This window comes from Trachemys scripta, chromosome 1 (genome assembly GCF_013100865.1).
Source record: "Trachemys scripta elegans isolate TJP31775 chromosome 1, CAS_Tse_1.0, whole genome shotgun sequence".
In the NCBI taxonomy this organism is placed as follows: domain Eukaryota; kingdom Metazoa; phylum Chordata; order Testudines; family Emydidae; genus Trachemys; species Trachemys scripta.
In genome coordinates this window covers 170,985,905-170,999,238 of record NC_048298.1, presented here as the reverse complement: position 1 = coordinate 170,999,238, position 13,334 = coordinate 170,985,905, and the positions used below count along the sequence as shown (strand labels likewise).

Sequence of the window (13,334 nt, the reverse complement as noted above, 5' to 3'; positions counted from 1 at the left end):
AGCAAATTTAGTGACAACTGCATGAGGGGATATAATGGCCTTGACAACCATGTTATAATCTTTCTGTGTATTTACATGCTATTTTTTTAATCTTTCTTTCCTTTTACCCTTGTTATTTAAGCTCCAGTTATGTTTTATTGAGTAGAAGCAGCTTCAATTATCAACATAAATCTTACAGTGGGCACCAATCCTGTAATTTTCTTGTCAAAAATCTACCCCACAAGGGATATTTGTTAAAAATAGAAGCACAGCACCTATTAGTTGTACACTGTATCTGGTACTAAATGCACAGCTGAGCTACATTTTTTTTCCAAATCAGACAGTACTGTGGTTAGAGGCACTAACGAACTTGTGTTCCCTACTCTGGTATAATTCAAGTCCAAGTCAACAGGATGCCTCCTATTAGAATGTGCCATACTGATTATTTTCACGCTGCTAGTTAAATGAATATTATGAAAAATCATGTTTACAGTTTATTAGATTGTACCACAGCTATTTTTACAAGAATTCAGACCTTGGAGGAAACAGATGTGAAGAATCAAAAGAAGGATCACAAGGTTAGATAAATACAGTTAAGCTCCTTAGGGCAAATATTGTCTTTATTCTCTCCTTAATGCACCATCAAATCTATTGATGCAATATACAAATATGAAATAATACAAAACAGATATTTTTCCTTCCTAAGTATAAGCCAATCTGAAAACTCTTGATATCAAGGCAACAAAATGTTATCCAGTTCCAAGCCCAGACCCAAACCTCCCCTCACCCACCAAAACCCCCCCACAGCACACACCACTATATCACCATGCTCCTAATGTCTCCAAAAATTGCTCTTTGAAGCATGAAACAGCTCTAAGTCAAGACCATATCTAAAACGTTCCCAGAAAAAAATTCTGAAACTTCACTTAAGATGCATAAAGAAAACATTATTTTTTCCAGCTAAAGATCCATGAGAGAATTCACCCAAATCCTATAAAAAGCTTCTGATGTAACTAACTTTGGGACTTTAGGAAGGTGCCTGTAAAAACATTTCCTGCTGATCCGATTAATTCTTCCCGTTTCATAAACCAAGCATTTAAAGCGAAATGTGTTTACTCTGAATGAAGCATTATTTTTCATTGAGAAGATCGGATCGGAACTGCTCCTATTGTGTCTTGTGTTCTTTATACAACAAGGAGTGTGTAGAGGAATTTGGATAGATGAGAACAAAGTACAGAGGATCATCATACTGAAGAAATTGTAGACCAGTCCCATTCTATCATCATTGTCAGCTAGCCTGGAGAGGTTAGGATAACTAAAAAGCTTGATCTTTCTTCAGAAGTCCAGATTGTGTCCATCTGACCTCACCCAAGTGATCATCCTGAAGCTCTCAAAGATACTCAATGTTTTAGCTCTGTAATATACTCTTCCTTTTTCACTTTGAGCATGGGATTAGAGTCATATGAATTGATTTTTTGCTAGCAGTGTTGAAAATTTTCAAATTTTTCCATGAAAAAGTAAAATCATTTCATTTTAAGCTTAACCGTTTGTTACATTTATGAACCTTTTTGAATAAAATTTAAGTACATTTCAAAATGAAAATTAATTTCAAGTGGAAAAGTCAAAATATTTTGTTTTGAAAACTTTTGTTCAGAATTTTTCTTTTCCTTTTTTTTTTTTGGATGAAAATCATGTGACACAAATTTGCAAAATGTTTCAGTTGACGCAAATCTGCATTTTTTGCTAAAAAACAGTTTGACACAAAAAACTTCACTAGAGCTGGGTGAAGATTTTGGTATAAACTCTGGTTTGTGCTGTATACACTGCCTGCCTAATGGGGTCATATGGATTTGTTAGGAAAGGACAGATTCTCTTTTTGGTACTATGTCTCAGACAATATCACCTTCAATATTTATTTTGTTTTATTTAAAAATCCAGAGGTCTGGCAGGTATACAAAATATAATATAAATTTACACACTATGTAGATTGGACCACTGTCCTGAAATAAAAGCATTCAAACACCCTCAAACTAAGACTCTTCTACCATTCCCCCAGTATCTGACCACAGAAAATGCCTGGGAAAACCACGTATGTTTTACAGAAATAAGATGTAGTCAACAATTCTTAATAATATATTTGCACTTATTTTATAAAGCAAAACAAAAAATGAAATGAAAAGAAACGCGAATAGATTAAAACAAACCAGGATGTACCCGGTTTATTTACTTAACCACACGGCTATAATTGTATTTAGAAAAGCTATGACATTCATTCACTCAGGGAAAATATCTGCCATCCTTACACTGAGCATTAAATTGCTATGCAACTACTCTCAATAAAAATCAGTGGAACTACACCAAGTAATGCACTGCACAATTTGAATCCTACTCTAATCCCATCTGAGTCTCCTCTGCTTATATGGAGACAGACACAGCTGGTGTGGAAGAGTGTGACCTTTTCTTTTCCCTTTAACTCCCCACCCCCTGCCCACAATGGGCCTAACAAAGGTAAATTGCATACCTCCCCGATACCATCTCATGGGATTGTTTCAAATGCATACTGTAATTGGACATATTCAGGTTCAAGGGAGATTTCCCAACAGACACTGCTATGTACTTGAGAGGTCTGATTTTAGCCTCTCAAAGGGTATGTCTACTTTCCTATCAGAGGTGTGATTGCAGCTCACATAGGCATACCCAACCTAGGTTTACTGTAGCAGACTCCAGTGCAATCTGCATAAGCCCATCTAGAACTCTGGGCACGCACTCACCTTCCTAACCCGCACGGTCATCTGCGCTTCCATGTCTTTACTACTATTATTAGGTGGAGCAACACAAGCTGCAATCATACCTCGGACTGCAATGCAGGCATACTCAAAGTCTTAAAAGCTAATCTATCAAATTATGTTCCCTGCTGGTTTTCAATAGAATCAACCCCCAACAAACCCACCTTCTTCAGCATACTATTGTCAGCAGAGCTGGACTTGGAAAACAAAAGTGATAGGTGGTTCAGGACCAAACTTCAATTTTATCTGAACCCCCTAAATTTTGTTACGGGGGTTGAGTGATTCGTTCAGATTATGGCCCATCTCTGAATGTCAGCTGTATTACTGAAATCCACTGTTGGAATAGGAGTCCACAACTTGAAGTCAATATGTCTCCTCCAACAACTAATATGATATGCATCCGAAGAAGTGGGCTGTAGTCCACGAAAGCTTATGCTCTAATAAATTTGCTAGTCTCTAAGGTGCCACAAGTACTCCTGTTCTTCTTCCAACAACTAAATTTTCTTTAGAAACAAGCAGATTTAAAGTACTAATCACTCATTATAAACTTAAGGGATACATTACAGTATGTCATGTCAGTCATAGGAGAATTGAAGGAAAAACAAAACATGGGCATCTGTCTCAACGCAGAAAAAATGCTGCCCCAAACTTTGCTTTGGGATCAGTTATCTACTGCAAAATATCAGAAGGAGACATCTGCTACTTCAGACAAACATATTTGGGACCTGAAGAGCATGTATGGTAAAAAATACTTCAGGATAGATGCCAATTTTTCTGGGAGAGTCTTTTGTCTGCTCAGTCAACCACTAATCTGTATTTCCTGACAAGTAACTTCTGTTTATAGGCAGATGATCTTCAGCTAAAAATCGCTGAGTGTCATTATCCCTGGAGGTCTTGACCCACTTCCCCTTATTTATTTGTAAGTTCCACAGTTAAACAACTATCTCCACCTTTGAACGCTCTTATGTCTAATATATTTATGTGGCAATGAGACTGCTCATTCCTCATATGAGGCCCATTTCATGGCCAAAATATATTCGGAATCCTAAAGAGTTAGTGTCTGTTTTGAACAGCAACTATTCCAAAAATCTCCTTTCAAAATGTTGTAGTCTCCCATACACCACAGTAGACAGAGAATGAAGGAAGAATAACTACACATAAGTCTTCAGATTTTTAGAAAGGAGTCAGATCAGTAAGAACAGCAGCTTCACCCTTGGAACTGCTTCTCGGCATGAGTACAACAGCCTGGAAGAACAGCCAAAGGGTGTGCGGAAATTGCATTTCTGACACTCTCTCCTGCAAGAGAGTTTTTCCCTTGCACCACCTCAGACACACAGACAAAAGTATTTTTCCACATAATTGATCACCAATCCTTCCTTGTTTAGCATCTGAAGAATTTCATTTACTGCTGCAGTTGCCACCCATTTTTGATAGGTGACTACCAATATATATCTTTTTATCATAGTACTTCTGCTACTTCTATGATTGACTCCTTAAGTACTTTAAAGGAACACAGTTCACATGAAAATCAGCACAAAGCCCACCTCAGGGAGATTGCTAGATTCCTGCCACCCAACAGACATCTTAGATAAACAGAGACAACAGGGAATTGAACTGTAATAGTATTGGATGCATATATTCAGGGCGGAGGGATAGCTCAGTGCTTTGAGCATTGGCCTGCTAAATCCAGTGTTGTGTGTTCAATCCTTGAGGGGGCCACTTAGGGATCTGGGGCAAAATCAGTACTTGGTCCTGCTAGTGAAGGCAGGGGACTGGACTCAATGGTCTTTCAAGGTCCCTTCCAGTTCTAGGAGATAGGATATCTTCATTAGTTATTATTATTTATTTTATTTATCTATTAATGCCAAACAAGGATAACAAGTTATTGGACTCCATTTTTAAGATGTGTTTAATGACATGATGGGTTAGCCATTAAGTGGGAAATAGGTCCAATCCTTCTCAATCTCCTAGATTTTTTTTTTTTTTTTTTTTTTTTTTTAAGACAGCAACTAGACCCTTCAAAGTAAGAGACAGAACTGGGAAATGCACCATTGTCATTTCTAACAAATGATATACTGGCAACACAATGTTCTCATGTTTTTGAGTGTTCACAGGAAAAGAAAAAAGAAGCTACTCTGGGTAAAAGAAAGAACAATACTGAACTCTATCTGCTATCCCTTCCCAATTGCTCGCATGCAAAACGTACACTAAGTTTCCTGAAAACAAAAGTCATCCTCTTTAAGAATAATCTAGGAGGATTAGATCTTTATATCAGAAAGATTTTTTTTTTCAGTTGGTGTTAGAGTTTATCATCGGAGAAGTGAGAAGATCAGCAAAAAAGAGGTGTTCTGCCTACAACCTCTGTAATTAAGACAGGACTCCTGGTAAAGGACATAAGTGCAGTAGGAAAATCTCAAATTCAAAAGTTTATAGAATGTAAAAGGATCCTCTGTCGGTCACGGCTTCTAAAGTTGGTTGAAGGGATATTTGAAAGGCCTTCCTATCAAAAGTTGGCTGCAAAAAGGGTCTTATGCAGTGAGCTTTTTGTTAGCCCTTTAACGTCAATTAACTGTTAAACTCAAAATTTGGCTGCCTCAACCTTTAAACTTCAAAGCAAAATAATCAGTTTGCCACTGCTTAACTGAAGATACAGACTGACAGCTAGGCCCTGACCTGGGCCTGGAGCTCTGGGTTAGGCCTCTCGAGCTCCTCTTCTCCTGTCTCAGTTTCACCCACAGCTGCCCTCTAGTAGAGGAAGGCAAGCCTTCTTATCTTGCCTGATAGTTCCTGATTGCCTGGGAACCGTCACCAATGGGAGCTGCAGGGGCAGCACCTGTGGATGGGGCAGTGCACAGAGCTGCCTGGCCATGCCTTCACGTAGGAGCCAGAGTGGGGACATGCCGCTGCTTCCAGGAGCTGCCTCAGGTAAGCGCTGCCCAGAGCCTGCACCCATGACCCCCTCCCGCGCCACAACCACTGCCCCACCCTTGATCCCCCTCCCGCCCTCCAAACCCCTCAGTCCCAGCCCAGAATCCCCTCTCTTGCCCTGAACTCCTCATTTCTGGCCCCACGCCAGAGCCCGCTCCCCCAGCCGGAGCCCTCAACCCCAACCCCTGATTTTGTGAGCATTCATGGCTCACCATACAATTTCCGTAGCCCTCGGGCCAAAAAGTTTGCCTACCCCTGCTCTAAAGTGTGTTATGCTGCTAAGACACCAGGAACCTAATTATATTTCTGTTCGCGCTACCACCCTATCCGACGATGTCAAAAGCAAATTGCTTACTGTATACTTACAACTGAAAAAACTAAGAAGTAACCACAGGAAGCCTGAAGTTGCCTCTGCTGTATATGTATTTTCCCTGAAGCAAAAGATTGTCAGTTCCCATTTTAAAAAACCCCTCAAATCTCCAAATCCAGACTGATCCTGCTGCCTGGCAGGTGCACTGAGGAGACCAGAAGACCAACCATTCAGTGTTGGAGAAATTCAGATGGCACAATATGCTAAAAAAGCTGATTTCATAAAAGTGATTTGAATGTGGCAAATAGGGGAAAGCAAAATTATATGAATCAGTACATTATGTTTTGTACAGTTTTGTTGCTCCCTATTCATTGTCTATGTCATAACTATAAAGGGAAGGGTAACAGCTGTCCTGTGTACAGTACTATAAAACCCCTCCTGGCCAGAGACTCCAAAATCCTTTTCCCTGTAAAGGGTTAAGAAGCTCAGGTAACCTGGCTGGCATCTGACCTAAAGGACCAATAAGGGGACAAGATACTTTCAAATCTTGGGGGGGGAAGGCTGTTGTTTGTGTTCTTTGTTTTGAGAGTGTGTTCGTTCTCAGGACTGAGAGGGACCAGACATCAATCCAGGTTCTCCACATCTTTCTAAACAAGTCTCTCCTATTTCAAACTTGTAAGTAAATAGCCAGGCAAGGCGTGTTAGTTTTCCTTTGGTTTTCTCAACTTGTAAATGTACCTTTTACTAGAGTGTTTATCTTTGTTTGCTGTACTTTGAACCTGAGACTAGAGGGGAGTCCTCTGAGCTCTTTAAGTTTGATTACCCTGTAAGGTTAATTTCCATACTGATTTTACAGAGATGATTTTTACCTTTTTCTTTAATTAAAAGCCTTCTTTTTAAGAACCTGATTGATTTTTCCTTGTTTTAAGATCCAAGGGTTTTGGATCTTGATTTACCAGGAGTTGGTGGGAGGAAGGAGGGGGAATGGTTAATTTCTCCTTGTTTTAAGATCCAAGGGGTTTGGATCTTGATTTACCAGGAGTTGGTGGGAGGAAGGAGGGGGAATGGTTAATTTCTCCTTGTTTTAAGATCCAAGGGGTTTGGATTTGTTTTCACCAAGGATTTGGTGAAGGTTTTTTCAAGGCTTCCCAGGAAGGGAATCCATTGAAATGGTGGCAGCCGAACCAGAGCTAAGCTGGTAGTTAAGCTTAGAAGTTTTTCATGCAGGCCCCTACATTTGTACCCTAAAGTTCAAAGTGGGGATCCAGCCTTGACAGTCTACATCACAAAATTTTGAGCATATGTATCAGTCTCATTAGTAGGCAAAATCTGGCCGCATTTTGGCTCGCAACACTCTATGCATCCTTAATCAAACTACATTTTAGAAAGAGTATTGAAAAGTTTAATTTGGGAACTTTAAATATTTTTAGCAGTATATCCTATGTGACATGAGTGAAAAATTGACAGAAAACAGGCTGGAGAGACACTAACACTCTGTATGTTCGCTCTAATACAATAATAAAGCATATTTCCCAGAAGCAGTTAAAACATTCCAACTCTTTGAAATTATCACATTTCATGGGGGGAAAAAACCAAACAAACCTCAAAATGGCAACCAGAAGGTATTTGCTTTCATTTTCTATGTGAGTCATCATCATCAGGTCAAATCCCAAAGGGATTCTGCCTCTTTGCAGATCAGAGGTCACCTGAATTGAGTTTGAGCAAAATGATTAAAGTAATCTAGATGTATATTCAGTTTATGGCCATCACTGGAAATATTATTGCACCACTGAAGCTTCTGGCACCCACAATTGCCAGCCCTGTAGCAGCATTCCTTGTATAATCACTTCAGAATTCTTTCAATCTCATAATACTTCCATGCCAAGAAAGCCACCCACATTGAACCAATGCTAATTGAGGCATTAGCTGGGTTCAATTTTGAATGTCTTCATTTCTGATCTTGTCTTGCTACTTCATCCATTCATAGATTCCAAGGCCAGACAGGACCACGGTGATCATCTAGTCTGACCTCCTGTATAATACAGGCCACAGAACTTAACAAAAATAAAATGTGGCTATGAAGCAGCTGAAGGTGACTATGAGAATCAAAACCATCAATCCTGTGTTTTTCAATCTCAATTTTCTTGTCACCATTTCCTGGCCAGCATTCCGATAAAGCACAGATCTCAAAGTTCAGACTTTTCAACAGCTAAAGCCATCCTACAAGCAGTTGTGGACAATGATTAGACATTCCAGGCATCAACTTTACATTTGCCACCACCATGCCTGAATGGCCCTTTCACAAGGTTTCATTGGTCATTTTCACCTCAGTGGCAGTAAAAACACAAAACAACTAACCCCCGCCCCACACACACACACACACCATCACCACCTCTTGACCATTTCAGCTACAAAGACAATTGACCAGATTGTCGCAGGTGGTCAGATTCACTGTCAATACTTTCATGACAAGAACATACCAACCCAGGAGAAAATCCCAAATTAAATGATCACCATACCAAGCCAACCTGTAACAAACTACTGAGTCTTGAGAAAGTTACCTTTACTGGACAGCTTTGCTACCATACTATAAGTTTGTACTGCACTTAGTAAAAAAGGACCTTGATCTGGTTGGCCACTAGACATTCCCAGAATATAAATGTTAAAAAACAACATTAATATTGGGATTTGTAATAGGCTGACTTTTACTGAAAACAGCACCCTGTTAGCAGGGGAAGATCCTAGTAAAAATGATAGTGTGTTTTTTGACCCAGTGGAGCAGCTCTCAAGTAGCAATAATTAAAACTTGGCAAAAAACAGACAAGTCTTGAAGGAAGGAAGGAAGCCAATGTGCTGCAAAGCAGGGGAGAATCCATCAACTGGAGTAAAGGAATCAAAAGGAGCAGTCAAGCCTGGGGTTATTGTTACACATCTACCCCGACATAACGCAACCTGATATAACACAAATTTGGATATAACGTGGTAAAGCAGAACTCCAGGGGAGCGGGGCTGCGCACTCCGGCGGATCAAAGCAAGTTTGATATAACACGGTTTCACCTATAACGCGGTAAGATTTTTTAGCTCCCAAGGACAGCATTTTGGAAGTACCCTTGTGGTTTAAAAAATAAAGAAGAGAAAAATCAGACTCCAGAAGAGCTGACTTTATTTTGACTTTGAGAGGATAGTTTTATTTGGAGTGGGCTGCGGTTTTCACCTGCGTACAGGCCGCTTGTGGCATATGAGGCCATTTTACTCCATAGTTTATAACTTTGTCATGTACATAATATTGGAGAAAAACACCAAACAGAACATACAGACACTTTCTGAGCTACAAAATATTTTCTTGGATGCTCTAGCCCTGTGTATGCATAGGTGCACAGTAAACGTCAACTATATTTCTCTCAGTACTATGTATACTGGTTGTGTTGTGTGGATGTAAGTGAGGTGGTGCTGGGAGATCTGTTAAGATGGAAAATGGGGGGGTGTGCTCCTGTGAGTGGCTGTGTGTTTTGGACGTTATTGTGTGTGCTGGTTACACTGATTTGTTATGCACTGGAGTGTTGTGTGGATGGTGAATGAGGGCTGTGTGCTGTGATAAGGGGCAATGCATATTTGGGGTTATTGTGTATGCTGGTTATATGGGTAAGTGTGTTGATTTGTGTCTAACTTAACAGAAAAAAGTAGTTTTTAAACCAAGGTCAATACAAATAACACTTTTATTAATAACTTTATAGTACCCAAAAACGTGCTTGGTGTTCCACTGAATTCTTAGGAAAACTGGATCCTTTTCCCAGAAGAGCTTACCATTCGCACGCCTCTATCCCGCAAGCAGTCAGGCTTGAAGTCAATGGGAAGACTCTCCTGTGTGAAGTGATGCATACGTGGAAGTGACTGCAGGACTGAGGCATAAGTTTTAGGTGGGACATGATGAGCGAGGGGAACAAACAAAGACTGGCCTAGATATTGCATGACGAAAAAGACCAGGAATGTGATTTAACTAGACTGCAACTTTATTAAGACAAATAGCTCGGAACTATTCAGCAATAATTTGTCCAGCACAGGTTATCCTTCCTATTGTAATTAATTTAATCTCGTGGATGGCTGCTGTCAGCTCCCCTTCCTCTTTATCTGGTCCCAGCACTATTTCTGGGACCCCATCACCCTACCATCACACAAAAAGGTTAAGGGGGCTGTCTCCACACTGCACCAGACATTTGCTACCTTCTTTAGGATCCTTTCTCCTAATCCACTTCCAATTACAATTTCAATTTTTCAGGAAATTGAAGCCCTCGTTCAATGAGTACCTGAACTGGGGATCTACTAAACTGTGACAAAATCAATTTTACAATCTAACTTACCTACTGGAGACCTGGCCAACCAGGCAGTGAGGGGAAATTCCTTACTAGCGCCAAAAGGTATCTAGCATGAGCCCACAACAAGATCCTAAAATTCAGTCCTATTCAAAGGGAGTGGGAGGAAGCTTTATTCCCCAGTGCAGGATGGTGTCAGTGGGCAGGGCGAAGGGCTTACGAGCCATCCCACTGGGTGCCAGGCAGTCAATAGGCTTATGTTCCACTCTTCTGTACAAACAATGAATTGCAGAGTCCCACTCCTCCTCTTCTCCTGAAGCCAATAAGAAAAGGGATGTGAGTGCTACAATTCTTAAAAGGTTCAAGAGTTCTCTCCCCCCACCACCACTGGCCCAGACAGCGACATTTCTTTCACCATCTCTGATGTTGTTAAGGACATTATAGCAATGTATCAGTGTGGTTACTCAGGGCTTGTCTTCACTACGGGGGTAAGTCAAACTAAGTTACGCTACTTCCGGTACATGAATAATGTAGCTGGAGTCCACTTAGCTTAGGGCGACTTACCCCAGTGTCTCCACTGCTCTGTGTCTATGGAAGACGCTCTCCAGTCAACTTCCCTTACTCTTCTTGGAGTGCTGGAGTACCAGGGTTGACGGGAGAACACTCTGTGATCAAAGGTTAGCAGGTCTTCACCAGACTCACTAAATCAATCTCCCTGGTAGCGGAGACCAGCTCAGTGCATTTAATACAATTCTGATTTTCCTTTTTTTATTTATAATGACTTAATGTTTGGCCTGGCACTCAATTTGGATGATAAGAATAGATTAGTGCAATAAAAAGCAGGAACTGAATCTGTCTAAACACAATGTTGCCCTGTTTCAGCTGCAAACACAATAGTGGAATGTTCAAATCCAAAACAAAATGCTGTTTTCTGTGAGTAGTTTCAAACTGCATAGACACCTTCCTATCTATATTACTTAGTGAGCTTTTTTTTTTAAAGACATATGCAAACCTAAATTTTCAGCAACATTGCATAACCATTTCAAAATCTATCAGTATATTAAAACATCTTTCCAAAATTATCTCAATTCAAATCTAAAACTGACTGACTAAATTATGTAGCATGAAAGATAAAATGCTTTTAGTGCAGAGCAATAAATTTCCATCATGAGTTCTCTGGTATTTGAAAGGAAAAGGAAAAATTGGTCTCTGACCCCACAAGCCTAGAAGTGAAACATCTGTTGGATATATAAGGATATTGTTGGCTAAGTTACAAAGCAGGAGAATAGTCCATTGGTCAGTGCACTCTCAATGAAGAGAGGTTTTTGTTTATTGGAGTAAGCCGAAACTAATATAGCATTTTCAGAAATCGTATAAAATATTATACTAGCCATAAAAATGTTGGCAAATCACACCCTTTGAGGATATATTTCAGATTGCTTGTATATTAAAAAGTCAAATTGTACAGCACAGCAATTAGCACGGATATGTATTTTATACTGAATGCAGATGGCTACCTTTTGAGGGGGAGGGCAGCAACTAGGATAAAACTGTTTTACCATTTTGATAGTATGATATATAAAGAGATTGCACACTACAATGGAATTCCATTTATCCAGTCCCTCACCATACAAACCTCCTGTTCTAGTAAGCTGCCAATGCTTCCCCCTCTTTTTCTGACTCCTTGACTACTGACTGCCAGCTATCTGAACATGTTTGTTATCCTCCAGCAGCTCAGAAAAACAAATTCTGGTGAATCTGTAAAGAGCTTCCTCAGTTTCTTAAACTTACAACAAAAATTAGGAGTCTTTTCCCCAATCCAGCTCTTTTAAAACCATCTATTTACATCTCTGTGGAATTCACAGATTAAAATGCTAACAATTGATTCACAGAAGCAGTCAGTGTAACATCTGAAGAAAGCAGTTTCCCCACACACCCTGAAGCCTACAAGTGTCAATAAGGTCTTAAAAGGCTATCAGTCAATGAAACTGACCTCACCAACTCAAAGCCTGCAGCTGATACTGTTGATATCAAAGCTTTTAGTCTCCCCTTCCTAAGCAAGGCAACTGAAAAGCTAGCTCAAAGAACATCTCCAATTTTGTCAGGCCTCTGGCACACCTTGACACTTTCCAACTGGATTTTATACCTGGTCATGGCACAGAGATAGAGGTAGATCATGCTGGTGGAACATCTCCTTGGGACAAGAAGCATAAAAATATCCACATGGGATATCACAGCAGCATATTCAGCTAGGAAATGCTGCTGATGCACCTCAGAGTCCTAGCGGGGCAGGAAGGAATTACATTGATCTGGTTCAGATACTTATCATACAAGTCTTAATGGGTCATTACGAGTGGGTACACCTCTGCATCTTGAGCTCTGCAATGCTCCACCTTTTTACCACTCCCCCAGCCTATCAATTTAATATTTTCATAAAATCACTGGGAAAAAAATCAGGAAATAGAAGCTTACATTCCACCCATGTGTAGAAACCATCCAGCTTCATCTCTCTTTAAAAAACAAAAAAACAAAAAACAAAAAAAACCCACCATTGCAGACTGCATTATCTTCCAGCTATCCAAATATTGAAGCAAGATCAGTGCCTAGATGAGAAGTTGGCTGACCATAAATCCAGGTAAGGTGAAAATGATTACAATGGAAAGAACTGAGAACTAACCAAGATCATATCTTCTCCTGTCAAGGGCATCTATCCTCCAATTACCTACAGGTTCCATGTGTGTTAATGGGAGGGAAGAGAACAAAAAATGCATTTTTACTTTATATAACCTCCGGAAAGCACTCAATTACCACAGTGATGAACACAATATCTAGACAGATTGAAGAACTTACTGCTCAAGGTCTAAGTTTTTGACCTAGGCATATACCAGGAATCACCCAAATTTTGCTAAACTGGATTCTAAATTTTCCCATGATCTGTGCCTCTCCCTTATAGAAGGGGATTCTACAGTACACTCAGTCAGTTATCTTTAGGTAGTTAGTGATTTTGTTTCAATAAAATGT

General features: G+C 40.0%; 1 protein-coding gene across 4 annotated transcripts in view; it reads right to left on the bottom strand.

Moving 5' to 3' along the window:
* Positions 1–13,334, bottom strand: part of ROBO1 (roundabout guidance receptor 1) — a 1,057,321-nt gene that overhangs the window by 368,560 nt on the left and 675,427 nt on the right. Inside the window, exon 1 of one of the 4 annotated variants that reach the window (XM_034792382.1) lies at positions 10,362–10,378. The exons of the other annotated variants lie outside the window; for them this stretch is intronic. The gene's annotated coding sequence lies outside the window, so the exon portion shown is untranslated. Of the gene's footprint in view, positions 1–10,361; positions 10,379–13,334 lie in introns of those variants that run through there. 4 annotated transcript variants of the gene reach the window in all.